The sequence below is a fragment of the Phoca vitulina genome, unplaced genomic scaffold, assembly GCF_004348235.1.
Source record: "Phoca vitulina isolate PV1807 unplaced genomic scaffold, GSC_HSeal_1.0 scaffold5, whole genome shotgun sequence".
In the NCBI taxonomy this organism is placed as follows: domain Eukaryota; kingdom Metazoa; phylum Chordata; class Mammalia; order Carnivora; family Phocidae; genus Phoca; species Phoca vitulina.
The window spans coordinates 1,425,201-1,451,913 of record NW_022589708.1 but is presented as its reverse complement, the minus strand read 5'-3'; the positions used below and the strand labels follow the sequence as shown (position 1 = coordinate 1,451,913).

The window sequence follows — 26,713 nt, the reverse complement described above, 5'->3', positions numbered from 1 at the left end:
TAGTGGTAAGTACAGAACTGGCCAAGGTCTGACTGGGCACCATTTCAACCAAAGCAAAACAAGAGCCTCATCTCAGACTGTGGGAGAGTTTAGGAAGCAGGACGGAGGCAGGTCCCGCACCAGGGTCCCTGGCACCTGTCTCATCCAAGCGGCCCTGGGAGCGTTGCTGGACACTGAGTGTGGGGCTTGCCTCCCATGACTTCCAGATTTCCGACACAAGCCAGGGGTTCCAACATCAAAACAAGCCAAGTAAACCCAGAGCAGATGGGGAGCACTGTGCACCCTTTTCTCCTCTCACGGCTGGAAAAATCTCCACCCGATTTTAGGAAAAGTTATGAGGGTTAAAAACAAAGAAATCCCAACGACCAAAGATGCAGTCTGTATTAAAATCCTGATTTTTCTTTTCTGTATGTGTTGTTACTAAGCCCCAGTTTCTTACTTGTAAAATGGACATAGTCATGGTGTTTTCATCCCAGATAGGGACTAACTCACATACGGCCTGAGTAGAACTTAGCACACGATAGCGAATGATGGTGTTTATTATGAAAACTGTCCACACGAGAAAACACAGAGTAGAATAGCTGCTGAAGATGAGCCACGGACCCCCAGGGGGACAGTGTTCTCACTGTGGACCGGCTTTCCAGAGCACCTCCGTCCGCCGGTGGCCCGTCCTCCACCCGACCTGAGAACTGTATTTATAGAACATGCTCAGGTACAACCGTCTTCTGAAACTCTCCTAAGGAGAACCCAGCACAGCAGATTTCAGGGAGACGGCGCAGGATGGTATTAAACGTGGAGGGTTTTATGCTGGAGAAGCTGCGTGCAGCTTTGCTTGTCCTGGTCGTCGGTCCTTTCCCTGCTCCCTCCCCCAGTGGGCTGCATGACACAAAGCACTGGCGGTCATGTGCAGGGAGGGTGGTTACAATTCCTCACGTGCGTGCGCCACTTGGGGACACTGAACGCTAACCGCACTCAACAATTTAGCTTGAGGATGACCGTTGCTCAATACAGCGTGAAAAGCTGCCAATCTGTAAGTTGTCCTTTGACTGGGTTTCATGTCTCTAGCTCACCTGGCAGAAGAGGGTCCTGGAGGAGTATGGACATAGACGCGAACGTGGCTACAAAGTCTGGTGGACGTGCACACACCACTGTGGGTTGAGAAGAGCGAGGAAAGCCTCTGCGTTCTCCCCGGGTGCGTCTCTTCCTGGGCCTCGTTGCCCTTCTTCCCGTGTTCCCCAAAGTCGGGCTGTTGGCTGAAGTCAAGCTTGGTTTTTATTCACGCATCTACTTCAGCGGGGGGCCCTCCTCAGGGTGCTGAGGAGATAGCCCAGGACCGTGACCTTGCCCGTCTTCCCACCAGCCTGAGGCCGGGGGAACTCACCCCACAGGCCGCCGTGTGCGTGGAGGGGCGAGTCTGGCCAGAGAACACACTGCTGTGCATCTCAGCCGCCCTGGGGTCCTGGCCTTACGTCGTCCAGACCAGCACAACGCTGCTTTAACACTGGATGTGCAACGGTACTCATCAGAACCACACACGAAGTAAGATACTTAAAAAAATCCGGAACGCCTGGCTGGCTCAGTCAGAAGAGCCTGTGACTCTTGATCTCGGGGTCTTGAGTTTGAGTCCCACGTTGGGTGTGGAGATCACTGACAAAATAAGTAAGACTTGAAAAGGTCTATCTTGCTATTTAAAAAAAAAAAAAATCCACCTAAAGGACAACTGTCCTCTTCGGAACCCCTCCGATCTAGAAAACACAGAAGTACGTCCTACTCCATAACTAACATGTGGAAAGTTCATTCAAAGTTCATCGAGAAAAAAAATCTCTTTTAGTTGCCATGTGAAGTGGGAACTGTTTGTATAATTATTTGAAATTAGCCCTCTAAGAAGATCCATTGACTGAAAGAACATTTACTGAGTGTCTCTAAATCTCGGGCTTTCTCTGGCTTGAATATATGTCACCTCTTCCTTTCTGCTCCCCCGTGTAGATCGGAACGTTAAAATGCCCACGCCAGAACCCATCTGAAAACGGCTCTGCGTTTTCACGTGTCCGAGAACTTGACTTCCCTCGGTAAATAGCGAGAGGTCAGGGCTACATCTGCTCATTTAAAAGACCCTGACTCTATCCTCGTGAATTGACTTACCTTAATAATTAGCTAATCAATGAACAAAGATGTATTGAGCAACCGATTTTAGAGGCTTTGCAGTGAATAAAACAAAGTTCCAGTCTGATCCATCGTTACCTGTTTACATATTAGTTTCTCGGTGAGCGCTAGCGGTCTGAGTGGAAGCTCATTCTTCTTCCTCCTGTCCACCGGGACCCCACGTTTACAGGGAAAGTTGTACCAGCAAAGCAGTTTAATTCTATTATCCCAAATGTATAAGGTATTAACTTAAAAGTAGGTGCCACCTCGAATAGTATTTACCCAAGTCATTAGTTGATTCCATATAACTTTTCCAGTTTGCCGAAGTCACAGTGTTTCGTGGGCCCGGGAATCGGGAAGCCTGCCCGCAGCCCCAGGAAGCTCCTTGTGCCCGTGTGGCTGCGGCTCCTCCAGGAGCCCAACGACTGGGCAGTGCCCAAGAAATGCCCACCTTGCTCATCAAGCTGCTTGCAGAGGAGGCAGGTGAGAAGGCAGTGAGGAGGCTGGTGGGCGGCATCGGTCCCGCCGTGAGACCAGGGGCCAAGGCCGATCAGGAGAAGGGCCCGGAGCAGGGAAACCCAGGCAGAGAGGCGGGGGTGCCCCGAGAAAGACAGGGCCCATGCGGGGGGCTTCCAGGCACGGCCCAGCCTCCGCGCAGGCCCCCGGCGGTGGGAGCGGCCATCACCCCTCGTGCCCCCAGCGGGAACACCCCCAGCCCCAGCCTGCAGTGATGTGGGCGAGTCTCTGTGGATCACAGTGGCGAGCTCCTGCCGTGATGAGCCCATACAGCCTTGGGAAGCAGTGTGCTGTTCCTCGTCTTTATCTTCGTTCTCGTATGTTCGACAGGCATCTCTTCAGCCTCTCTGCCATTCTGTGCAGCGACTCTGTGCCTGAGAGCACGGGGGGTGGGCCACGAGGCAGGTGGGGGGGGCGTCCCCCCGCGGGCCAGCAGGTGCGACTCGGCACCTGCTCCGGTCATTGTGTTTCTGTTACCACTTCCCCACCAGGCCCCAAGCTCCAGTGTGAAGCTCCTATCATGATCTCCTCCCTGTCCCACGGCACATCAGTAAGAAGAAGGAGAAGGCCTGACTGTAATCCTGGACCTCACATGACTTTATGCATAAAGAAAAGGAATTCGGGGAAACTTGGCTTCCCACGAAGTGTTGACAGCAGCCCGAGGCAATGAAGCTCCTTCTGCCGCTGAGCAGCTCGGCTCCCTCTGGCTGTGTGTCCGTGCTCAGACGTCAGCCTCGGAAGGCGACACCGTGAGTGTGAGGACGGGTTAAGGGTCAGGACAGGGAAGGGGGACGTGGGCGGCAGTGCGGGAAGGGACAGAGACACAACGCTCTCCCGGCTCCTCAGGGCTGCTCACCAAAACCACTGGAGTAACTGTGTGCTCACGTGCAGTAAATCATACTTCAGTCGAGAGAACCACGATTTACTGGGCCTCTGCCCATGGGGTGCACAGCCTCCTCTTGTGGGCAGAGATTCGTCAGATGGGCTGCTTTCCTTCTGGGAGGTTCTAAGCCAGAGATGCGACCGCAGGCCGTCAGTGCTGACTTTGGCAGGGAGATCCAGGGAGTCTCTGTAGAAGCGGCATCTGAGCTGAGCCCGGGAGGACGCAAGGAATGTCACAGGTGGAGCCCACAGGAAGGCCATTTCTGCCAGGTTGAAGGAACAGTGTGAGCAAAGCCACGTGGCCTGGGGTGGGCGTAAGCTGCTGGGAACGGAGCATGGGGCAGGGGCATGGGACACCAGCGACAGGGAGAGGCCAGAGGGCCCTCAGGACTTCCAACTTCGTTCTGGAAAAAGTTCTTGTATAGAGTGCACATGGGGCCAGAAGTTTCCATGGAAAGGTGGGAGATGGGCAGGCTGGGGCTTCTCGGTGCCCTTTGACGTCGGTGTAACAGTGATGGGGGGACAGGCAGAGGGATGAAGAGAGGATTCATTAAAGATCCAGGATCCATGCAAGAAGCACAGTTTTGTAGAAAAAAAATGGGTGAATGATCATTTTATTTTTACCCAAATCCAGTGAAAACATTTCCTGTCTCATTGTATTTTTTTGGCTGGATACTTTTTGCATTAGTTCCTGGTAACAAAGCACCACAGACGCGGGGTCAAACAGCAGAAGGCGCTGGTCTCCCAGTCCGGAGGCTGGAAGGCTGAGGCCCAGCGGGGGCAGGACTGGCTCCCTCTGAGGCCAAGGCAGGATCAGTTCTGGGCTCCCCCGGCTTCGGGTGTTGCTGGCGACGCTTGGTGTTTCCTGGCCTGTGGATGCATCAGCCGGGCTCTGCCTTCCTCTCTACCTGCTGCTCTCCGTGGGGGCCTGTGTGAGTCCAAATCCCCCTTCTTGTAAGGACACTGGTCTTACTGGATTAGAGACCCACCTTATCCCAGTATGACCTCATCTTAACTGGTTATACCTGCAGCAACCTCATTTCCAGACAAGGTCCCGTCTGAGGTTCTGGGGGTCAGGACCTCCACATATATTTTTGGGGGACACAACTCAACTCATAACACTGGTTTTTAGGGGCTAAAAATGTATATTATTTGAAAGCAAGACCAAGTTTCCAGTTCCCCTTCACCCATGACCTCAGAGGGGATATATTTTGCAAATCGTACTCCAAAAATCAGTCAGAGAAAGCCAAGTCTTTTGTCAGGGCCCATTGAAAGGCCCTATGAAAAAAATGTTTATTTCCTCAGCCAGCCTGAATCGGCCAATGTTTTAGACTTTACTGGACATCTGGGGTTAAAGTTGCAGGTTGGATGGCTTCCCGGACGAATGGACAATGGAGGGACCACACAGACAGGCCGCGCTCAGCCTCCCCACCCGGACTGCCAAGGAAGCGGTCCCCAGCAACGCAGCCCAGGGGTGAGGGGAACGGGCACAAGGCGGCACAGAGCCCAAAAAGCACGCCGCAAGTCTGTAATTTGGGCGAATGAAAAGCTCCAGATCCAGCTGATTTGGTTACATAAGAGCTGCCTGCCGGGTTCCTGCTTTGCTATATTTTCAAGGCCTCTCCGTGGGGTTCATTCAAGGTCGTCAGTGGCTGAGGTATTTTAGCCTGAGTAGATGGTGGCAGACAGTGTGTCCTTGTGTAGACGTGCAAGGCTGACCGCGGGGGTGGGAGTCGGGGGAAGACAGCGCCGAGAACTCCCCCCTCTGCGACTCACCGAGGCCCAGCCAGCAATCAGCTCGTCGCCCACAGGTCGAGCCTCGTCTCCGTCACATTAGGATCAGACATCAAGGGAAGAGTGGCCACGGCAAACCCTTCGGGAAGCATACCACCCCCGAATTGGTGGGGAAGTGAGATGCAAAGCAAGCAATTAACCAAGAAAAAATATCCAAGGAGCTACCGGGAAAATCATTAAAACACAGAAACACAAGCAGGATAATTGCACAAAATGCATCCACCAGCTCGGAGGAAGAGAGGGGCGAGGACGGAAGGTAACAGCTGGATCTCACCCTCCTCTCTCGGCAATCGGATGTTTCGAGGAATAGATCTTCTTTAAGATGGAAATACATCTCGTTCTCTGAGGGGAGGGATATCTAATACCGGTGGGGTTTTCCGAGTGTGGAGGGCCTCCCTGCTGAGGGCAAGGCTGACTGAGCTGCAGATCGGGGACAATGTAAGAGTTGGTCTTCCCTGGTGTCTGTGATCCACGCGGTCAGGAGGAAAGGGGTTCTTCCAATTTTGGCTGCCGAAGCCAGGGCAGCGCACTGTGCCGAAGGACCATTGTCGCCTGTCCTGTTTTGGTTTGGGTTGAGGGTTTCTCCCCCAAGCAACTGCACAACCCCTGAGGCTTTGAGCGAAGTGCTCTTGGCAATATAGACGCTGCAAATACAGGGCTCACCCTACGCTCAGGGACAGTCGAGCCGGTAGGAGCCGCAAGCAGGCGCCCGAATAACCTGTTAAAACGCTTAAGACGGGGGGCGCCTGGATGGCTCCGTCGTGAGGCTGAAGCATCTGGCTCTTGGTTTGGGCTCAGGTCATGGCCTTCCCCGTCCGGGGATGGAGCTCGTGTCTCAGGGTCTGGGTGCAGGGGGGTCTGCTGCCCCTCTGCATCCCCCCGCTCACGCACTCTCTTGCAAACAAACAAATAAATGAATGAAACTGTAAACAAAGAAAAAGCTGAAGACAGGAGAAGATGATGGTTTTGAGGGTGAAGAAACGACGAGAACCGAGGGAGAGAGGACTCGGGGAAGTGGTTGGTCTCCCGTGCCAGGCGCCGCCCTGCGGTTTGCCACGAGGCTCTGAAGGCCCCGCTCGCGCCTCCGGACACGTCCTCCTGGCACCACTAAGAGGAGGACTCCGGCCGCGGTCCCCGAGGAGGGCACGGGTGAGCGGGGCGCCTGCTCTGGGGGCGGGGGGGTCCCCGTGTGCCGCTCGGAGCAGCTCCACGCTCGTGGCGGAGGAGGGAACGTCTGCAGCGAGGCCCATAGCCAGCCGTACGGAAGCCCAGCGTACCGTGCCACGCGAAATGACCCGACAAAGGAATTGTGGTGCCCTGTTGTTGCTGTGGCCTGTTCTGGAAGCTCAGCGCTACCCGGGAGGCCTAGCTCCGGCCGAGAACGCTCGAATTCCCAGGCGTTGCCGCGCTTCCATTTGGCTCCACAGCTCGGAAGTCCATCCGTCGACGAGTCAGAGCAGACCCAGCGCGGGACGTTTTGAGCAGGTCTGCTTTCTTTAAGGGATGTTCTCCTTGCTTTCTGGTCAGCCGTGCCCCCCACGCAGGGCTGGAGGTCAGCAGCACCGCAGAGAACACGCCCTCAAGTTCTCGGCCACCGGCTCTGACCAGCGATCAGGTGCGCGTGTGGACACATCCCAACGCGTCTCACCCTCGAGGCCACAGCACCCAGCGCTATGATGTTGCGTCTTCCCCGAGTTGATTTCCCAATCTTTCCCCATTTGTTATTTTTCACTGGTCTGTGTTATGGGTTAAACCATGTCCACCCCAAAGACACACTGCATCCCTAACCTGCATCCCCTGGGGATGTGACCTCATTGGAAATAGAGTGAAGACTGTCACCGAGTGAGGATTTGCGACAGCTGGTGTCCCTCTAAGAAGACAGGCGCAGGAGCAGACGGAGGCAGGCGCGGAGGGGTACGGCCACGAGCCACGGGGCAGCTGGGGCCACCCGGAGCTGGAAGAGGAGGGAAGGAACCCCCAGAGCCTTCAGGGAAAGTGCAACCCTGCCGGCATCTGATTTCGGACACGTGGACTCCAGAACTGGGAGACAGCACATTTCTCTTGTGTTGTGTCCATTTGGCAACTTCTTACCGCCGTCCGAAGAGGCTAACGCAGTCGGCACTGAGGGATGTTGTGGGAAATGAGCCGTAGTGGGTCCATTCTGTGCCACTGCAGACATTTGGTTGAGGACGTCCTCCTCGACACCCCCAGGGCCCCCCGGATTTAGGGAGATGTTGGTACCTACTGCAAACAGGGCTCTTTTCTGGGGGCAGCGTGGGACCACCAGGAATGGGTCCCCCTCATCTCTGGGTGGCCCCGGGGACGGCTGCAGCACTGAGGTGTCCGAGTGAGCTCACCTGCAAGCCCCCGCATGCCACACACCCCAGACCCCCCTTTAGTGTGTGTTGTCCGTGAGAAAGGCAGGACCGCTCTGCATGGGTCTCATGACCAGTCGGTGCTGATGTCCCAGGGGCTCAGATGTGCAGCACATCTCGCCTCGTCGTGGTCAGTTCCTCAGCCTTGTTTTAGGCGGCACTCAACGCCCTCTAGGATGTAAGGAATAGTAGGGATGGACAGACAAAGTTAAACAAGTGAGTGAGGACAGGATACTCAGCACGGGGGCTGCCCTCCCCGAATCCAGGACTGTCGGCACTCCCGTGGACTTCTGTCATCTCCTGAGCTTTCCTTCTGCTGGAAGCCTGGGAGTTTAGTGCCTTCTGTTACGCAGAGTACCATCCTGCCTTACCTAGTCGTGCCTGTCCAGCTCTCTTCTTATTTTTTCGTCATTCTCACTAGATAAATGCTGGCTGACACCTGCTACGTCCTAACACTATGCTGGGCCCGAGGTGTCCAGCGCCGAGGGAGAAAGAAGGCCCATTTCAGCTGTTTACTTGCTAATTTCTCTGCAGAGAGAATGGCTCTATATTCAGAATTTTTAGAATGAGCAGGAATTACCATTAGCAATGAATTGAATGCCAGAGCCAATCCACTCTGTAAGTAAATCCTTCCCATAAGTCCTTTTAATTTTTATTGGATTATAAATAACTTCTGGGCCGACGGCCAAAGGGAAGCTGCTTGGAGAGAAAGCCCAACGACCAGCCACGTGATGCGCTCGCCTCGGCTGCAACTTTCCGCTCTCCTCGTCTCCTCATGACCCATTGCTGTGATTTTGCGCGTCATTTAGGATCCGGCCCCAGGATGAAAGGTACAGACAGAGGACGCTGCAGAAGGTGGCCGGTGGGAGAGGAGACGGGGAGAGGAGGCTGTCTGTCCACACAGCGGTACTACAGCTGCTCCCGTCCCACATCCCCACCTGTGACCTGCTTACACGGCTTCCCTCGCCTCCAGGTGGAGACGCTCCGGAGGAAGCAAGGGAGGAAGATGAGGAAAGCCAGATGACATCCGAGGCGGAGGTTGGCCCGTGGGGCTGGGCACTGGGCCCAGCAAAGTCACAGTTCCCGCTTGAAGGCTCCCACTTCAAGACTTGGGCGCTCTGCTGGGAGCCCCCTACCCGCAGCCTGCAAGCAGGCCAGGACATAGGGGGCTGCACGGGCCACCCGGTCTTGGTGGCTCCCGGGGTTGGCTGGCCATGGTTCTCAACCTGCTCTCCAAACAATTGCTGGATATCCAGATTAACAGCGTTGCAGCAAATTGGTTGGCTCGTGCATCTTGTCCACCTCACACAAGGGTCAGCTCCGAGTGGCCAGGGTCCTCAGCTTGAGTAATTTACACGGATCACATTGTAAAACATAACAGCAATATCTCAGCGCTGTTGGAAGACCCTATGCAAAGTGCTTTCCATTCCTGAAGTCAAAGTCTGATTTCTAAGCAGCTCATGGGGTGGCAAGTGAGCGTGGACGAGGCCAGCATCTGTCCTCTGCCGAGACTGGCCCCACCACCTGTTTAGGTGCTCGGTGCACCATACCTCTCGTGTATCTTGCTCTGGGTGTGGGGGTTCACCACGGAGGACAGCCCGTCCATTCTCAGACAGCTGGCCGTCATTTCCACATTATTCCAGAACCACTCATCCTCTGTGGTTTGGTTCTTCAGCTCTTTTCCTACTTCTGTTCCGCTATCCCCAGAGGAGTAGGGCTGAATAGTTTAACTCTTTGTGCACCTGACTGTGGTGTGTGTTTATTAGCTTCACTTGGAACTTTTAATTTAATGGCAAGTGTCCAAACCCGTGCGGGTCAACTCACTAGAGATACGTCCGTGGCCTAGCAGCTGCCTGCCAAATCCCAAGCCTAGGAAAATCCATTTAAAAAATCAACTTTAGGAAGGCCAAGAGCCAGTTAGAGAGGCCTGGCCCCTGGAGCCGAGCGAGTCAGGTGTTCTCCCCAGCTCGCTGAGGATGAGGAAGAAAGCACAGGTGTGACCCACTGATGGAGAAACAGCAAAGGAGCCTCTTGGGCAGAAAGGGAGGATGCAGCATCTTCACTGAGAGGGAAGGGAAGCAGGCCTCCAACCCCGGGGGTGCGGGCACTCACGGTCACTGGGGAGTCAGGCTCAGGGAGAACGGACATGGCAGGGACTCAGCCCCAGATGTGAAGTACCTGGCTCACGTCCCCACCCAGTCCAGACCGGAGGCCTGCTTCTCCATCTCTGGTGACTTGGTGACTCCTGTCGGAGTGAGACAGGACAGATCCTGAAGAAGGACTGGAGTGACACCCCCTCCAAAATCCTCCTTCAAGGGGAGTGAGTTATACTGCTCAATTCTGTACTTCCCAGCTTGGTGGCGATCGCAACCAAGACCACGTCTGAGAGAAGTCGGGAAGTCATTTAGGACAGTGGCTTTCAAACATTTTTAAAGCATTTTCCTTGAATAGAAGCTACAGGAAATCCTCTAGAAGGTACACAGAGGGGCGGTTCTGGTTGCAATGGAATGTGGGCTGGATACGGGACCCTCGCTCACTAACAGAAGGACTCTGGGTGCACAGGGTGAGTACAGACTGAAGAGCTCGAGGCCCACTTAAAGTTAACCTACAGCATGTTATGTCCAAATAAAAAATTGCTCATAATACATTACACACCAAAAAGAATGGCTAAAATTTAAAAAATTTTAATTAAAAAATACCCCAACCTGATTATACCAAGTGTTGGCAAGGACGTGGAGCAACTGAAACTCTCTTAGGCCCTGCTGGTTGGGTGTAACCCCTTTGGAAACACAGTTTGGCAATTTCTGAACACATCAGACATACACCTAGCATATGACCCAGCCATCCCCTCCCCCAGGATTTACCCCAAATAAATAAAGGCATTCAGCTTTCAGGTAAAGTTTTGTACATGAATGTTCATGGCAGTCTATTTAAAACAGTCAAAAACTGAAAACTGCCCAAATGTCCCTCAACAGTGAATGGATACACAAACCATGGTGTATCCATGCACTGGGTACTTTTCAGCAATAAAAAGGAAAAAACTAGGGATACACAGTAATGGGGATGAATCTCATAGCTGCTATTCTGTGTGGCGGAAAAAGCCTGAAAGAAGGGGAGGCACTCAACATTCCATTTATACAAAAGTATATAAAACGCAAACCAAACTATCAAGATGGAGGCAGGTCTGTGCTTGCTGGGAGGGGGCGGGGAGGGGGGATGGGCACAGGAAGGAAGGGATTACAGGGAGCGTGGAAACCCACCCAGCAGCTTGTAATCGAGGGCGCCCGTAAAGCTTGTTTCAGAAGAGAGCGCTGTATGCACAAAGTGAAAAGGTGAGGGAAAAACTCATAGATACGAAGATACGAAGGAAGGAAGGAAAATGTGTGAAGTGATATGAGAGTCGGGGTGTGCTGGAAGTGTGCGCATGTGTGTGTGCGTGCATGTGTATGTGGGAGACGTGTGTGTGAACACACGTGTGTGATGTGTGTGCAAGTATATGTGGGTGTATGGTGTACGTGTGAACATGTACAAATGTGTGTGGTGTGTGCATGTATGAACACGTGAGTGATGTGTGCATGCATGTGTGTGCAAGGATATGTGGGTGTATGGTGTACGTGTGAACATGTACAAGTGTGTGTGGTGTGTGCACGTATGAACATGTGAGTGATGTGTGCACGCACGTGTGTGCAAGTATATGTGGGTGTATGGTGTACGTGTGAACATGTACAAATGTGTGTGGTGTGTGCATGTATGCACAAGTATGTGTGTGGTAGGTATGAACACGTGAGTGATGTGTGCACGTGTGTGCAAGTATATGTGGCATGTGGTGTATGTGTGTGCATGTGTATGTGTGGGTGTGTGGTGTGAGTGATGTGTGCATGTGTGTGCACATGTATATGTGGGAGATGTGGTGTGTGAACACGTGTGTGCACATGTGTCCATGTGTTTATATGTGTGGACACGTGTGTGCGTGTGCAAGTATATGTGGGGTGTGGTGTACATGTGAATGTGGGGGGCCTGTGGTGTGTAATAGAACACGTGTGTGATGTGTGCACGTGTGTGCAAGTATGTATGTGGCGTGTGAACACGTGTGTGATGTGTGCACACATATGTGTGCAATTATATGTGGGGTGTGGTATATGTGTGAATGTGTGTGTGCATGCGTATGCGTGTGTGGTATGTGCGCGAACATGTAAAGGTATGTGTGCATATGTGTGCACATGTATATGTGGGAGATGTGGTGTGTGAACACGTGTGTGCATGTGTGCATGTGTGTGAACACATGTGTGTGCATGCGTGTGCATATTCCTGAGGGAAGGGGCCGACTTATGTTGACTTTTAATGATCCATTAAAATCCACAGGTTGCTTTTCCATGGAGCAGTATAAATAAAATATAATAATTTAAAATGAAACAAAATAAAGTCAAACGATGCTAAGTGGCTCGGTGTATGGCGCTTGACACCACAGAGAGCTCGGTCCTCCAGAGACGCTCTCTCCCGGGCCCCCAGGGCGTGCACCTTTATCTCGGCTCCTCCAGCCCCGCCGCTGCCCCTTGGGGGTTTGCTGCCCGGCTTCTCTTCCCGGGCTCAGTCTCGGGCTGGTTTGATGATGGCGTCCAGTCTCGGGACTGCACGTGAGGACACCCCACACAGACAAATAGGGGGGAGGGCAGCGTTTGGGGCACTGGTTCCTACCCTGCGCCCAGGGTCCTGGACCCTGGAGTCTCAGTGGCCGCGGCCAGGCTCCGCCTGAGGATCCCAGGTTCAGAGGTAACTCCCAGGGCAGACTAGTTGCCACAAGCAAACCTCAAGGAAATGTTGAGAAATTAACTGCACACTTTGAGTAGCTGGTGTGATGGTGTGAAAAAGCCTCTCGTTTGAAATGTTTTTATTCTTAAAAAGACTTTGTTACAAGCTATGTCCGTTTCCCGGTGGCCGTAACAAAGTACCGCACACTGGGCAGCTTGGCCTGCAGACGCATGCCCTTCGCCGTCTGGAGGCGGGACGTCTGAGGTCCAGCAGGGCTGGTGTCTGCACGTGGCTGTTGCCTGGTCCCTTGACTGGTCACGTTGGATCAGGGCCGCCCCGGGGACCTCATTTCACCTCATGACCCCTTTGAAGGTCCGACATCCAAATGCAGCCACATTCTATGGTAACGACCGGGTGTTAGGGCTTCGACTTAGGAATTCAGGGACCCAATTCAGCGTGGAACACGACCCCACAGAGCCCAATGCCACATCGGGCGGACTCCATGTGCTGAATCAGGGTGTCGCTCTACATGGGGAGCCCCTAAAAGTGTTTATTGGTTACATGATCTCTCCATTTCCAGCAGATCTGCGTCGGAGCACGGTTGGGCGATGAGCCCTCTTGGGGGTATTTTCATCTGGTGGGCTGCCCTGGACCCCGAGCGAGGGAGTACACTTTCTCAGACTGGATGAAGACACAGGTTAGAGAAGGAACAGCGGAAATCAAGCGACAACGCAGAACACGTTGATGCCTGGCGTCAGCACGGCCCCTCACAGAGCCACCCCTCTGCCGGTGCACCCAGCCTTTCCCAACAATTGTTTTCTGATTCTGGTGGCTCTTAACCCCCTGGGCTGCCTGGCTGGCTGGAGCAGAGTCACAGAAACCCTGTCTCTGATGCAGAACAGGGAGCAGTGGGCAAAGTGAGACTGAAGTGCCTCTGCGTCCGGGACCCGCGTCAGCCCAGGCAGAAATGGGGCTCAGCGCCGCTCTGACCGCATCCTGATGTGGACATGACCCAAGTCAGAGGATCACGGTGCAGCCTTGTTCTTACAGGAGCTGACTTTTCCCTCCCATGTGTTATGCCCCTGGCTCACTGCCCTTCCCCGACTCTCACCAAAGAGATGAAACGTTAAATTAGACATGGCCGGTTTGGGCTGTCGGGTCCGCACTTGGCCGGAGGTCCGATGCAGAGCTTGTGGGTGGCTGGGAAGGAACGGGAGTGACGGTAACAATAGCGATTCACCCCGTACCCACACTGCTGTAAGCACCTCACACGGGTTAACTCGCTTACCTCTCAGAATACTCTCACGAGATCTCCCCCAGTCCTCGTTGATTCACTTGGAGCCATGAAAGCACAAATTATAGTTAATACTATTAGTTCAGTCGGTAAGTGATAGAAGCAGGATTTGAACCTGGGCCTGCTGGCTCCAGGGTTGTGCTTTAAACCACCCCCGACACTAAAACCCTGGTCTGGCTGCAGCTCCTGCTTGTCTTCTCCAGCGATGGTGGGCCTGCTTTCCCTCCCCTTGGGGCCTCTGACTGCCCAACCAGTGGGGTGCCATGCGAGGGCTTCCAACCAGGTCATGGAACGTACGTCCAGCGGCCTGGTGCTGGCTCACTCCGGTCTCCCTCTGTCTCTGCATCTCTCTATCCTGCCCCTTCTCAAGGCTCACCACAGGAACCCAGCCACCATGTTGTAAGAGAGCCCAGGCCACATGAGGAGGCCCCGTGTAAATGCTCCTGTGGTCGCCATAGCTAGTCTTAGCTGACAACCTTCTTCAATCACCAGGCCTGAGAGCAGATGGGCCTCATGTCTTCCAGCTGACACCCCATCCCCACTGTACTCTGTCCCCACTCCCGACCCAGAGAAAGGGTTCAACAGATACAGAACACAAAGAAATAGGAGTCAACTTTTCTATCGTAGGTGTTTGTGAAGATTAATTGAGCTTATGGGAAAGCACTCTGCAGACCATTGTGGGCTATACAAATGTCGGGTATTGTCATGGCATTAACAGTTATGGGGCATGTCTGGGACTTCTAAGTACTGAGGTCAGATTGTAATATTTCTTTCTAAACACCCTGATACTTTTCATAGAAATTCAACAACGAGAGTCTTACAGGATCTGCGAGTTCTTAACAAATACTATTTTTTCTATCAAATGTCTCTGTGACCTTGGCAGACTAGATTCATCTACTGAGCATGATGTACCAGATGCTGTTGGCTTGGATCAAGACTTTTCTTTTCTGCAAACTGGTAGCTCTCACAATTCTAAAATTGGCTAATTACCTAGGGTTCGGATCTCTGGCTGAAGGGGGCCCCAGAAGCTGTTTAGCTGTTGGGGTAATTTGTCTCCTCTAAAACCAGGGACAAGGCCAACTCCATGCATCAGTACTGGGGATCCAGTATGGTGCATGGTCTGTGGGCATGACAAACACTGTGACGTGTGGGCTAAATTAATACTAACATTTAGGGTAATATATATGAGCCTGAATTCTCATTTTATCTCTGTTCTATTACTTTATATAAATAAAATTATTAATTCTGACGTGGCATTCTTTTTGTGTGAAAACATTTCAAAAGCTTGAAGTGAGCACATTTGGCCTTGGACGGAAAGCTGGAGAAAGCAGGAAGAATCCACTTCCTGAGTTAGAAGCCTTAGTGTCCGCATCAGTCAGGTCCCACTAGGGAAACAGAAGCATATATAGAAACAGAGGTGGGGAGTGGAGAGAGAGAGGGATTGACTCCAAGGGACTGGCTTATACAATTGTGAAGCCTGGCTTCTCAAGTCCAGATCTGTAGGATGGCCCCCAGGCTGCTTAGGCAGGAGCTGACGCACAAAGGAAGTTCTTTACCCTCAGGGAAAACTTCAGTTCTGCTCTGCGAGTCTCCTTCCCACCCCACCAGATCATCCAGGACAGTCTCCTTTACATAAGTGCAACTGATTGTAAGTATTAAGTACATCTACAAAATACCTTCTCAGCAACACTGAGATTAGTGTTTAATTGAATAACTGGGTACTATGGCCAAGCCACGTTGACACATAAAACTGGCGGTCACAGTCCACCCCTTGTCAACCTGGCACCCATACACATGGCCCAAACCATGCTGTACCTCCACATGAAGACAAGAACAAAGCCACACTCCTGCCTAACGGAGCACAACCATGCTGCATACAGCTAGTCATGTGCTCTTTTCCCAGAAGAGGATGAAAAGTCTTTGGGTGGTGTTCACTCTTCTTCTTGAGATCCTATAACTTAAATAAGAGAAATATTCTTGAAAATTATCGTCCTCGTTTCTACAACTGGTCACATGGCCATAGCTGGTATGTATAACTACCTTCTTCTACCACCCAGTCTGTACTCTTTTTGTCCTCAGCAGGCATCTTAGCTGGTTGTCATTCTTTAGCTGGTAGGGACCCAAACCTCCATTCCTGCAGGGTCTGGACCGTAACTAGCCCTGCCTGCACTGGGTTGTTGTATTTTCCACTGACTTTAATTACAGGGCAGGTAACATCAGGAGACGCCCTTCGGGATTCCAGACGTACTCTTCTCTACTTCCATTGTGAATGGCAGTCCCGTTTCGCCTTGGTAATAAGGATCAATCACCCTCACCAGCACAATGACCCCCTTCTTTGCCTGTTAATTCAGAGGTACTGGAGCCCAACATGGCCAGGTGGCAGTTTTAACCTCCAGTTCAATGGAATCATTGTTTTGTCCCCTGCTGGAAGCATTCCCCCCTCTGCAACTAAAACCCTCATGAGAGCAAAGCATAAGTTGTAGGACAGGAAGCACACATTTGCCAGGGGGTCCCTCGGGGTAATGTTCAGTGATGCCACTGGCATTTCCACCCCTTGATTCCTGGCCCCATGAATCCTGGCTGGGGAGAGAAACGGCACCAACCCTTGGACACTGATTTATAGCACGTACAGCCTCCTGGAGAACCTTGACCCAGCCCTACAGGGTATCACCACCTAGCTGGTGTTATTAATCACTGAGTCTTCAAAAGGCCATTTCAGCATTCTATCAAACCAGCTGCTTCTCAGGAACATGGTGAGATCAATCAACTCTAGGAGTGTGGACCCATTACTGCACTTCTTTTGCTGTGAAGTGAGTTCCTTGATCAGAAGCAATGCTGTGTGGAATACCTGTGCAATACCCTGTGGGAGATGAGGCACTCTGAAAGTACGTGGATGGTAGTTTGGGCAGAAGTACTGTATGCAGAGAAGGCAAATCCATATCCGAAGTAAGTGTCTATTCCAATGAGAGCAAAAAGCTTCCCTTTCTGTGATGGAAGTGGTCCAATGCCGTCCACCTGCCACCAGCTAGCTGGCTGATCACCCGAGGAAAGGTGTTGCATCAGGGACTCAGGGCTGGTCATTAATGGTTAGACTGAGTGAGGATGGAAATCTCTAATACAGTTCTATCTTGGTGAGGTGTTTTCTTCTGAGCGAAAGCCATGAGTAGGAAGGAAGTTGCCTCTGAGCTCTCAGTACAGCCCACCACCATGTAGATACTCCCATTGCCTGCCCAGAAGCCATGGCCTCCTGTCTTCCCTGCTGTCACGGCCCCTGTCTTGGTCAGATAGGGGTGAAAACGTTTGATGTTGGGGGAAGGCAGGCTCCTGCCCCGAGTCCAGGGGACAAGCCATGATTGGTCTGAAATAGCCATGGGACTTCTATTCCACTCTGCCGGGGAGGGTCTTCGACATGTATGTGGCCGAGCTCTTGCCATGAGTTTTAGGGAAAGTCAGTCAAGGGATGTGTTGGAAACGTTTTTTTTCCCAGTGAGAAGGTACATCTTCACAAGGAAAGAGTTCCCTTCCCCATTCATTGCCTCCTACCTTCCTGTTTGAGACGCAGTTGCTTTGAGCTGAGGCAGCTCTCTTGTAACCCTCAGTCAACAAAGATAAGGATAAAAAGACAAGCTCAAGAATATATTTGCATGAATATTTATCACAGTTATTTGTAGGAGCAAAAATTAGGGAAAAATTAAAAAAACAGGGATGCCTGGGTGGCTCAGTCAGTGAAGCATCTGCCTTCGACTCAGGCCATGATCCCAGGGTCCTGGGTTTGAGTCCCACATTGGGCTCCCTGCTCAGCGGGGAGCCTGCTTCTCCCTCTGCCTATTGCTCCACCTGCTTGTGCTCTCTCTCTCTCACGCTTTCTCTGACAAATAAATAAAAATCTTTAATAAAAAAATAAAAATAAAAAAAAAACTGCACTACTAGGTATTTCCCCACAGGATAAAAATATAGTGATTCGAAGGGACACCTGCACCCCAATGTTCATAGCAGCAATGTCCACAAGAGCCAAACTATGGAAAAAGCCCAGATGTCCATACAGATGAATGGATAAAGAAGAGGTGGCATATATATACAATGGAATATTACTCAGCCATCAAAAAATGAAATCTTGCTGTTTGCAATGACGTGGATGGAACTAGAAGGTGTTATTATGCTAAGCAAAATAAGTCAGAGACAGACAAATACCATATGATTTCACTCTTATGTGGAATTTAAGACACAAAACAAATGAACATAGGGGAAGGGAGGGAAAAATAAGATAAAAACAAAGAGGGAGGCAAACCATAAGAGACTCTTAATCATAGGAAACAAACTGAGGTTTGCTGGGAGGTGGGTGGGGGGGTGGGGTAACTGGGGGATGGGATTAAGGAGGTCACGTGATGTAATGAGCAATGGGTGTTGTATGCAACTGAAAAATCACTAAATTCTACCCCTGAAACTAATTTAAAAAAATTTAAAAAACAGGGATTAGAAATGTACAAATCCATATAATAGAATATTACACAACCATGGACATATTTATTGGCAAGAGAATACGTTTACGAGAATTTGTTAGGGGACAAAGTAGGTTACAAAGAGTATAGAAACCAAGTTTTAATAAATATATAAATGTCTGTTTGTATAAAAAATAAAATAATTGGAGGTTTATTGACCAATATGTCAACACTGGTCATCTTTGGGATGATGGAATTGTGAGTAACTCTTTTACTAATTTTTCTTCAATGAATTTGTATAATGTGTGACCAAATACTGTAAATACAGACTTTGTTGGAGGGAGAGTAGGGAGGGAAGGGTCAATACATTGAAAGTGACAGAGTGGAAATAGAGAAGAAGCCTGGGTTTTCTCTCACTCTTTTTAAAAAGATTTTATTTATTTATTTTAGAGAGAGAGCAAGAGTGGGGGTAGGAGCAGAGGGATAGGGAGAGAGAGAATCTTCAAGCAGACTCTGCACTGAGAACAGAGCCCAGCGAGGGGCTCGATCTCACACCCCTGAGATCATGACCCAAGCAGAAATCCAGAGTTGGACGCTCAACCGACTGAGCCACCCAGGCACCCCAAGGCCTGGGTTCTCAGAACACTACTGAGTCATGGGCCTCGCAGAGCAGACCACTACAGGTATTTTTTAGTGAACTAATTAAATGTCCTTGCTGCTTCTGGCACTCTTGGATCTTCTGTTATTTGCAGTTGAACACTTACTGATAAACCACTCATATTTCTGAAGAGACCTGGATTCCTTCTCTATCATTAAATGTATCTCACAAGTTTGATGACTCTTAACATATTATCAGGACAACGCAGAGGACATATTTTACATTTCTCTATCTTTCTTCTGGGCGGCCTTTTGACTGGCTTGAAAGTCAGTTGAGCCTGTTTGAGGCTGAGTCTGAGGCAGAGATTGGAAATCCAAAGATCAATTTAATGAACATCCATTGGTCGATGGTGGATAAATCCACACAAAATGGGCCATTTAAACAGAAATTTATTCATAGTCATATTAGTACGTTACTAATATCTAAAAGCTGGATTTGTGAAGTATTCCTTTTGGACACTTTCACCCACTTGAAATGAGAAACATAGCGAAGTGAATTTTATGTTCAGAATCACATTTGGTTAAAGGATCTGGGATAGAAAACACCAAATGCTATTTTTTGAGGGATTTCTGTAACTATCAGTCAATGGAACTCTTCTATCTAATAACTAAGAATCATACTAGGAGGATTTCACTGTTTTTTAATGGGAAGCAGAGATTAAAAAGACCAATCCCATGCTGCTTGAGTTCAAAGAACACAGTATTTAATCAAACAAAGTCTTAACGTAGGTGTGCCAAGTCTGGCTTCCTCCTACAGGACCTGCGATGTTCTCCACCACATAAATAATGAAGGGTTTTGAGATTGATGGCACCTGTATTGAGAGAATCCTCAGTGAACAAGAGGGGAGAAGCATCGTGCAGGTAATGTACACACATCTTGAATAAATCAGGATACCAGTGCATCCGGCATGACTTCACGATGATAAGGGCTGCCAGACACGTCTGATTTTCTGTGAACAAGAGAGAGAGAGAGAGGTCTGACAGCTGGAGAGTGATGGGCAGACACAGCCCATTTTCTCTTTCATGACTGCAAAGACGCCTCTGGATCACACAGGCAGGCCACGGGTACCAGCCTGCCAGAGGGGACAGCCGGTCGGAATCCCCTAAGGCAATCTTTGTCCAAGGAAAGCCCCCCCACAGGCAGCCGTGTGTGGCACGCCACTTAGGGAGCCATGCTCGGTCCACGGACGTGGAACTTTGTGTTAACGACACCAGGGGTGTCTTCTCTGCTGGGCGCCAAGCCCTTAAAACGGGGCCCTGTCCAGGAGAGGTACTCAGTGGGTATTTGTCCCTGGCTGGCTGGTCAGGTCAGGACTCACTAGCAGAACAGAGGAGCGGGGCTCTTGAGACTTGGAGCCAGGGTATCTGTACTTGGAGTCCTACATTTTCAAACTCTTTGCTTAGGAAAATCTACATCTCTGGATTTCAATTTCTTCATTTGTAAAACGGGACAACAGGTACCAGCTCCACTTTTTCGGTGTGTTGTAAGAATCAGAGGAGAACATACATTTGGAAATACTTTGTACTCTGAGATGCTGAACAGATGTAGGGAATTCCTTTTAATGCCACCTCTTCTCTAACAATTTCTTTGGTTTCTTTGGTCAATGTTAATGGGATATCACCTAAGAATTTCTGTTGTACACCAGCGGGTGTGGCATGATGCTTAGCCCATAGTAAGTGTTTAATTAGTATTAGTTGAACTCAGTTCAATAAATATTCACTTTCCTCTTGGGCTTAACCTACATTCCGAGAGTGCTGGGTCACAGTTGCTGATCTGCAGGAAGCTGCAGCCAAGGTGGAGTGCCGGATGCGGGGAAGAAGTCGTGAGGAAAGGCGTCCCGTCTTGAAAGGCGTTTTATGCTCTGCCAAGAGTTAGACTTTGTTCCGACTTTGATGGGCAGTCTTTGAAGAGATGCTGTAGTGAAATCTATGGCGGGTAGATCTTACGCTCCTTCAAAAGGTAAAGGCACTGGGGGTTAGCGTGAGGTCCCTTCCCCAACCTTTAAATGCCACAGAAGACCTAGAATAATCACAAGCTGAAATAGACAAATCCAGTGTGGAGGGCACAATGTTTGTAGGTTTATAAAAAACTATACTCCTAGCTGGGGTAGAGAGAAAGCCAGAGAAGACCAGTCTTAGAATAGAGGCCATCTTGCCATTCTGCTTGAAAACCTCTATTCAATTGTAAAAGGAACAACGGGTTGTTGTCGTTGAATATACAACAGTCAGAACGAGATGAGACAGAGACAAATGAGGGCAGAAAAAAAAAGCCAGAAAAGCAAAATGAGACCCCGACACTATTACTCTCAAAGATTTTTGTGTATATGTTCAAATTTTCCAATTTTTAAGAAAATGTAGAATGTCCTATATTACAGCCACACAATTAAAACAAATTTTATCTTATTAAAATTACACACAGACAGTGTTACAGAACATAGACACCGTATCATCACTTAGTAAGGTCATGAGGGTGATGATGCCCCTTTTCGTTCATTGCCGCCTGCCCCCCCTGCATGGAGCATGGTGCTAGGAAAGCGGCAGGTGGGTCGTTACGTATGTGTTGAGTAAACGGAAGAATGAGGGAGTGCAGAGCATGGCCTTCAGGGGCTCTGTGAATGGACTTTGCTTCAGCAACAATGTTCCTGTAGGAAGCACACTGGAGTGTTTAGAACTGGGAACATTGCTGCTCCAAAGAAAAGTTCGTGTCCTTGGAAGAAAGAAGCAAATGTATATGAGATAGGCAACTAGCCACGGCCAAGAGAAGGACGACAATACAAGCCTCTGCACACGATGCAAATGCTGTGCAGCACCCCAGCCACTGTGTCGGGGAGAGCTGAGATCAGACAAATGGAAGGGGACCTCCAAGGGACTTCCCGGCTCCCTCCTCCATCACACCTCTTCCCCGATACCCAGGGGCAGCTGAGTAGCTCTGTCTTCACCATTCCCTTTCTTCTTAAAAGGAGATCCCCCATATGTGTGTCACCGAGAAACATTCTTTTCCTTGTTTCTGACCTTTCTGTAAATAGACCATTATGTGTATATTATTCCACAACTTACCTTTTTTCACTCACTGTCATGTCTTTGAGATTTACTCATGTTGATTTAAGTAACTGGAGTTCGTTCCCGTCCTCTGTTCCCACCCACCCGCCATGTACAATGTACAGCTGCTCTCCCAACGAGGGACGTGCTGTCTACCCCACTTCGTGTCATCTTCGCAGTTAGGAACCTTTGGTGCAAACACTGGCAAGAGTTCTTTAGGGCCATAGTTCCACACTGTCAGTTATGATCCTCCGTGGATTAAGAAGTTTATTTTGTGAGATGCAACCAGCATTTTATTTTTTAATGAAAAAGGGATAGAATAGAGCCGAAGAGAATAAAATGAGACAGAAGACAACAGAGAGCCTTCTGGAAGAAGCACTGGGTACTCTTGCTCCAGTGACACACACCTAGGCACTGAATTCTAGTGGGAAATGTGCTCCTGCAGTGGAAAAGCAAAGTGTTTACAAAATGGGACTTCATCGGAGAGTTCATCAGCTGGGTCATAGGAAGTGTGCACACTTTCAAAATCTGTAGGTGTGTTTGTGTCCTGCAGTCACCGGACAAACGACCTCAAACGGGGAGGCGCCCAACAATGGAGATTATTCTCTTGTCGTCCCGGAGGCCAGAATCTGAAACTGAGGTGTGATCGGCCACACTCCCTCTGCAGACTTTGCCTCCCACATCACGTGGCCTCTCCTCTTCCGGCTCAAATCTCCCTCTGCTGCCTGTAAGGACGCCCATCATTATATTTGGGGCCCGTTCAGGTAAGCCGAGGCAATCCCACCTCAAGATCCTTCACTTATTCCATCTGCAAAGACCCTTTTTCCAAATAAGGTCACATTCACAGGTTCAGGTTCCAGGGGTTAGGACATGGACCTGTCTTTCGGGGAAACACTCCTCAACCCCCTGGGGTAGATAATGCCAGATTTCAAAAGAGATTTTACCAATTTAATTCTTGTGAGTCAAGTGTCTGAGAGTTTCAGTTACTCTGTATCCTCACACTGCCTGTTATCAGACTATTTGATTTCTGCCAGTTAGGGGAATATGAGTTATTACCCCATTTTTAATTTAATGGGTATTTTTCTGGCACTAATGAGGTTGCACATCTTTTTTTATTCTCTCTTTTTTTTGTTTTGCTGTTCATGTTCCTGCTCTTGTCACCCATGAAATGTCTGTTCGAGTGTTTCGCCCATGTCAACCATGGGGTTGTGTGTTTCCTTTGGATGCACAGGAACTCTTCATATATTCTGGACAATAATCCTTCATGTTTAGGATTTCTCTTCCTAGTTTCGCTTTTCTTTTCATTTTTAATGATTACTTTTTAATATTATTTTTAAAATTAATGCACAGTAAAATTGGGGGATTGTGCAGTTCTGTGAATAGTACAATAAGATGCATGTGACCACCACAAATCTGCTGGCAAATAGATCCTTCACCCTCCACGCTTGCGCTCATACCCCTCTTCAGTGACACCCTCCCCTCACACCTGTCCCCAGGGAACAGCTCACCTGCTCTCTCATTGGTTTTGTCATCTGAAATGCAGTATGCAAGGAATCACACAGTAGGTGACCTTCCAGGTGGCCTTCCATGACCTACCTACCGAGCATAACATCTTGGAGATCTATCCACCCTGTTGGTTTTATTAGCAGCTTGCACCTGCTTATTGTTGAACCGCATTGTGGTGCATGATGTGCCTCTGTTTATCTACTCACTTGTTGCTAAAGCACATTTAGGTTATTCCCTGGGTTTTATAATATTTAAGACTAGAGTTTCTATAAACATTGCTGTGCAGGCTTTTTTGTGAGCATGTTTCCGTTTGTACAAGGCAGGATTTTCAACCTTGGTGTGACTAATATTTTGGGCCAGATGATACTTCGTTTGGGGGCTATTCTATGCACTGCAGGATATTTGGCAGCATCCGTGGCCTCTAAGTACCAGATGCCAGTAGCATCCCAACCCAGTTGTGACAACCAAAGTGCCTCCAGACTTTGGTAAATGTCCCCAGGGGTAACTGCCCTGATTGAGGCCCACTGCTCAAGGGTCTTTGGGAGCAGTGGGAGGGCTGGTCACATGGTAGGTGTGTGCTCCAGTTTAGAGTCTCCCAGGGTGGCCACACAGCTCAGCTGTCATTCCTGCCAGCAACATGTGAGCATTCAGTCACGGCCATTCTGACCCGCACCCCTGTGACACAATGTTTCACGGAAGGTGCTTTAATGGTGGGTAGGAGTGTCTCACCATGGTTGTAAGTGGCACTCCTCAATGGCTAACCATGTGTGCCAAGTGCTTCTCAGATGTTCTCTTTGGTGATATGTCTGTTGCCCATTTCTTCATTGGGCTGTTTGTTTCTTACTGTCAACTTATAGTAGTTCTCTGTATGTTCTGGGCACCAGTCCTTTACTGGACATGAGTGGCAAGTGCTTTCTGCCATAGGTCAGCTTTAATCTGTTCAGGAGTGTCTCTCACAGATAAATAGTTTTTACTTTTGATTAAGTCCAATTACTGATTTGTCTTTTTATGAATTATGCCTTTGGAGACACAGCTATCAACTCTGCCTGTTCTCAGATCACAAACAATCTCTCCTATACTTTTTTTTAAAGTTTTATAGTTTTATATTTTACATTTAGTTCTGAGATCCATTTTGGTTAATTTTTGTATAAGGTGTGAGGGTTATATCAAGTTATATTTTTTAAATGGATACCAATTTTTCCAACATAATTTGCTGAAAAGACTATCTTTTCTCCATTGACATATTTTTGAGGCTTCATCAAAAACCAGCCAGTCATATTGTGTGGCTCTGTCTCTGGACTCTATGACCTGAATCCCTTCTGCAATATCATGCTGCCTTGATAGCTACAGCTTTATACAAAGTCTTCAAGACCAGTGGTTTATTCTTCCGACTTTATTCTCCTTTTTTAGAAATGATTTGGTTCTTCTATTTCCTTTGACTTTCCATGTAAATTTTAAAGTCAATTTCTCTAGGGGCGCCTGGGTGGCTCAGTCAGTTGAGTGTCCGACTCTTGGTTTCGGCTCAGGTCACGATCTCATGGATCATGAGATTGAGCCCTTTGTTAGGCTCTGTGCTCAGCGGGGACTCTGCTTCAAGATTCTCTCCCTCTGCCCCTCCCCCGCTCTCCTTCTCTCTCTGGGATAAATAAATAAATCTTTAAAAAATATAATAAAATAAAATCAACTTCCTTATATCTGTGAAGAGTCCATCATGGATTTTTATTGGAATTCCATTAGATCTATAGATCAATTTGGGGAAAATTGGTATAGTGGCTATATTGAGTCTTCCAGTTTATGAACATGGTATGCCTCTCCATTTATTTAGGTCTACTTTGATTTCTTTCAGGAGCATCTTGGAGTTTTCAGCATATAAATCATACGCCTATTCTGTTAGATCTATACTTAAGTATTTCATTTGGGGAAGAGCTGTCTAAGTTACTATAGTTTCCATATCCAGAATACATTTCTAGTAATTCTCTAAGTCTTATATATATCTTGATATAACCTGTTTCTCAAGAGAGGATTTGACTTTCTTTTAGACACTATCAATCCAGGAAAACTACATTTTCATCTTTTCAAAAAAATCACACATTTAGTAAACAGTTGGGCTTCAAACCACATAAGCACAGGCTTATGGCCAGGAGTTCCCAGGAAGACTTCTCGTGCTCCCCTCAGAGCCAAGGCTGGGGCTGGCATGCATCCTTATGGTCACCCTCTGTGGGCAGGGGTTTCTATTCACTGATAAAGGTATTGTCCTGGGGGTCCTGGCTTCAGGCTCTAGCCACCATGCTCAGCTTCAGGCTGTCTCCCTCTGAGTGGGAGGTCCATTAAAGTCAGGCCAGAACCACCAGGGACTGGTAGATACCTCGGACAAGTACCAGGGTGGGGGAATGTAGATCTCCCCCACTCACCCATGTGTTTCTGGCTGGTGAGTTGCCTTCTTTGTCCTCAAAGTCAGCCACTCATCAAAAGAGGCTGTTTTCTTCTAATTTATCTGGAATGTTAAGTGTGCTATCCTAGAAGTAGGATATCCTTTTCTGTAGAGCTACTCTATCATGTTACCAGAAACAAAGTCCAAGCAAATAGTCTTAAATGTTTAAATCATAAGCATAATCATGATTTTATAATAACTTGTAGTAAATGATCTGGAATAAATGACCTCATTTTGTAGAGACTCAGACATGGAAAGGTCAAGACCAAACAACCTGCTGAGACAGCGTAGGGGCCCCAGCCCACAACTCCAGGCTTCTTGCCAGCTCTCTGTGCACCTGTGTGACTGTGTTGTTAATGGAGCCCCATGTGAGCCAGCAGGGCAGGTGGAGGTGAGCATGCCAGGGGACCCATGCACTGTCCCAGTGGTTCTGGTAAGCCGGTCCCAGGTGAAATGGAAGGGAAGATCACCAGCGCAGCACAAGCAGAAGCCTGGAGAGACACCTGGAAGCACATGCATGTGTACATCACATGACGTCAGATCTCTGCGCACCTGCGGGTGGCCCCCAAACCAGGAAAGCTGGGGAATCCCCCAAGAAAGGATGACTTTTCTGATGGCGTATGTCAGTTGGCCATAGCCTAAATCAATCCTGTTTTGTGATTTGGCTGAAGTAGGAGCGTGGTCTGCAAGTGCAGGCAGATGTGGGGACTGGTATCCCTTCCAGCCCCCACCCCGGCACCCAGCACCGCTTGATTGCGAGCCAGGGGATTTCTGCGTCTTAGTGACCGGCCCCCAGCTGTGTGATCAGCACAGATAGAGCAAAACCCAGAGTCAGTGTCCTCCCTTGCCCCTGTCTCCCCACAGTCACTGGGACTGACACCCCGTCCCT

The 26,713-nt window shown here is 49.4% G+C and overlaps 1 long non-coding RNA gene across 1 annotated transcript in view; it reads left to right on the top strand.

Annotated features, from left to right (window-relative positions):
- LOC116631457 overlaps positions 1-13,580 on the top strand; it is a 636,051-nt gene extending 622,471 nt beyond the window's left edge. The window contains exon 6 of the long non-coding RNA XR_004299177.1: positions 13,039-13,580. This is a non-coding gene — a long non-coding RNA (uncharacterized LOC116631457). The remainder of the gene's footprint in view (positions 1-13,038) is intronic.
- Positions 13,581-26,713: the final 13,133 nt, after the last annotated feature.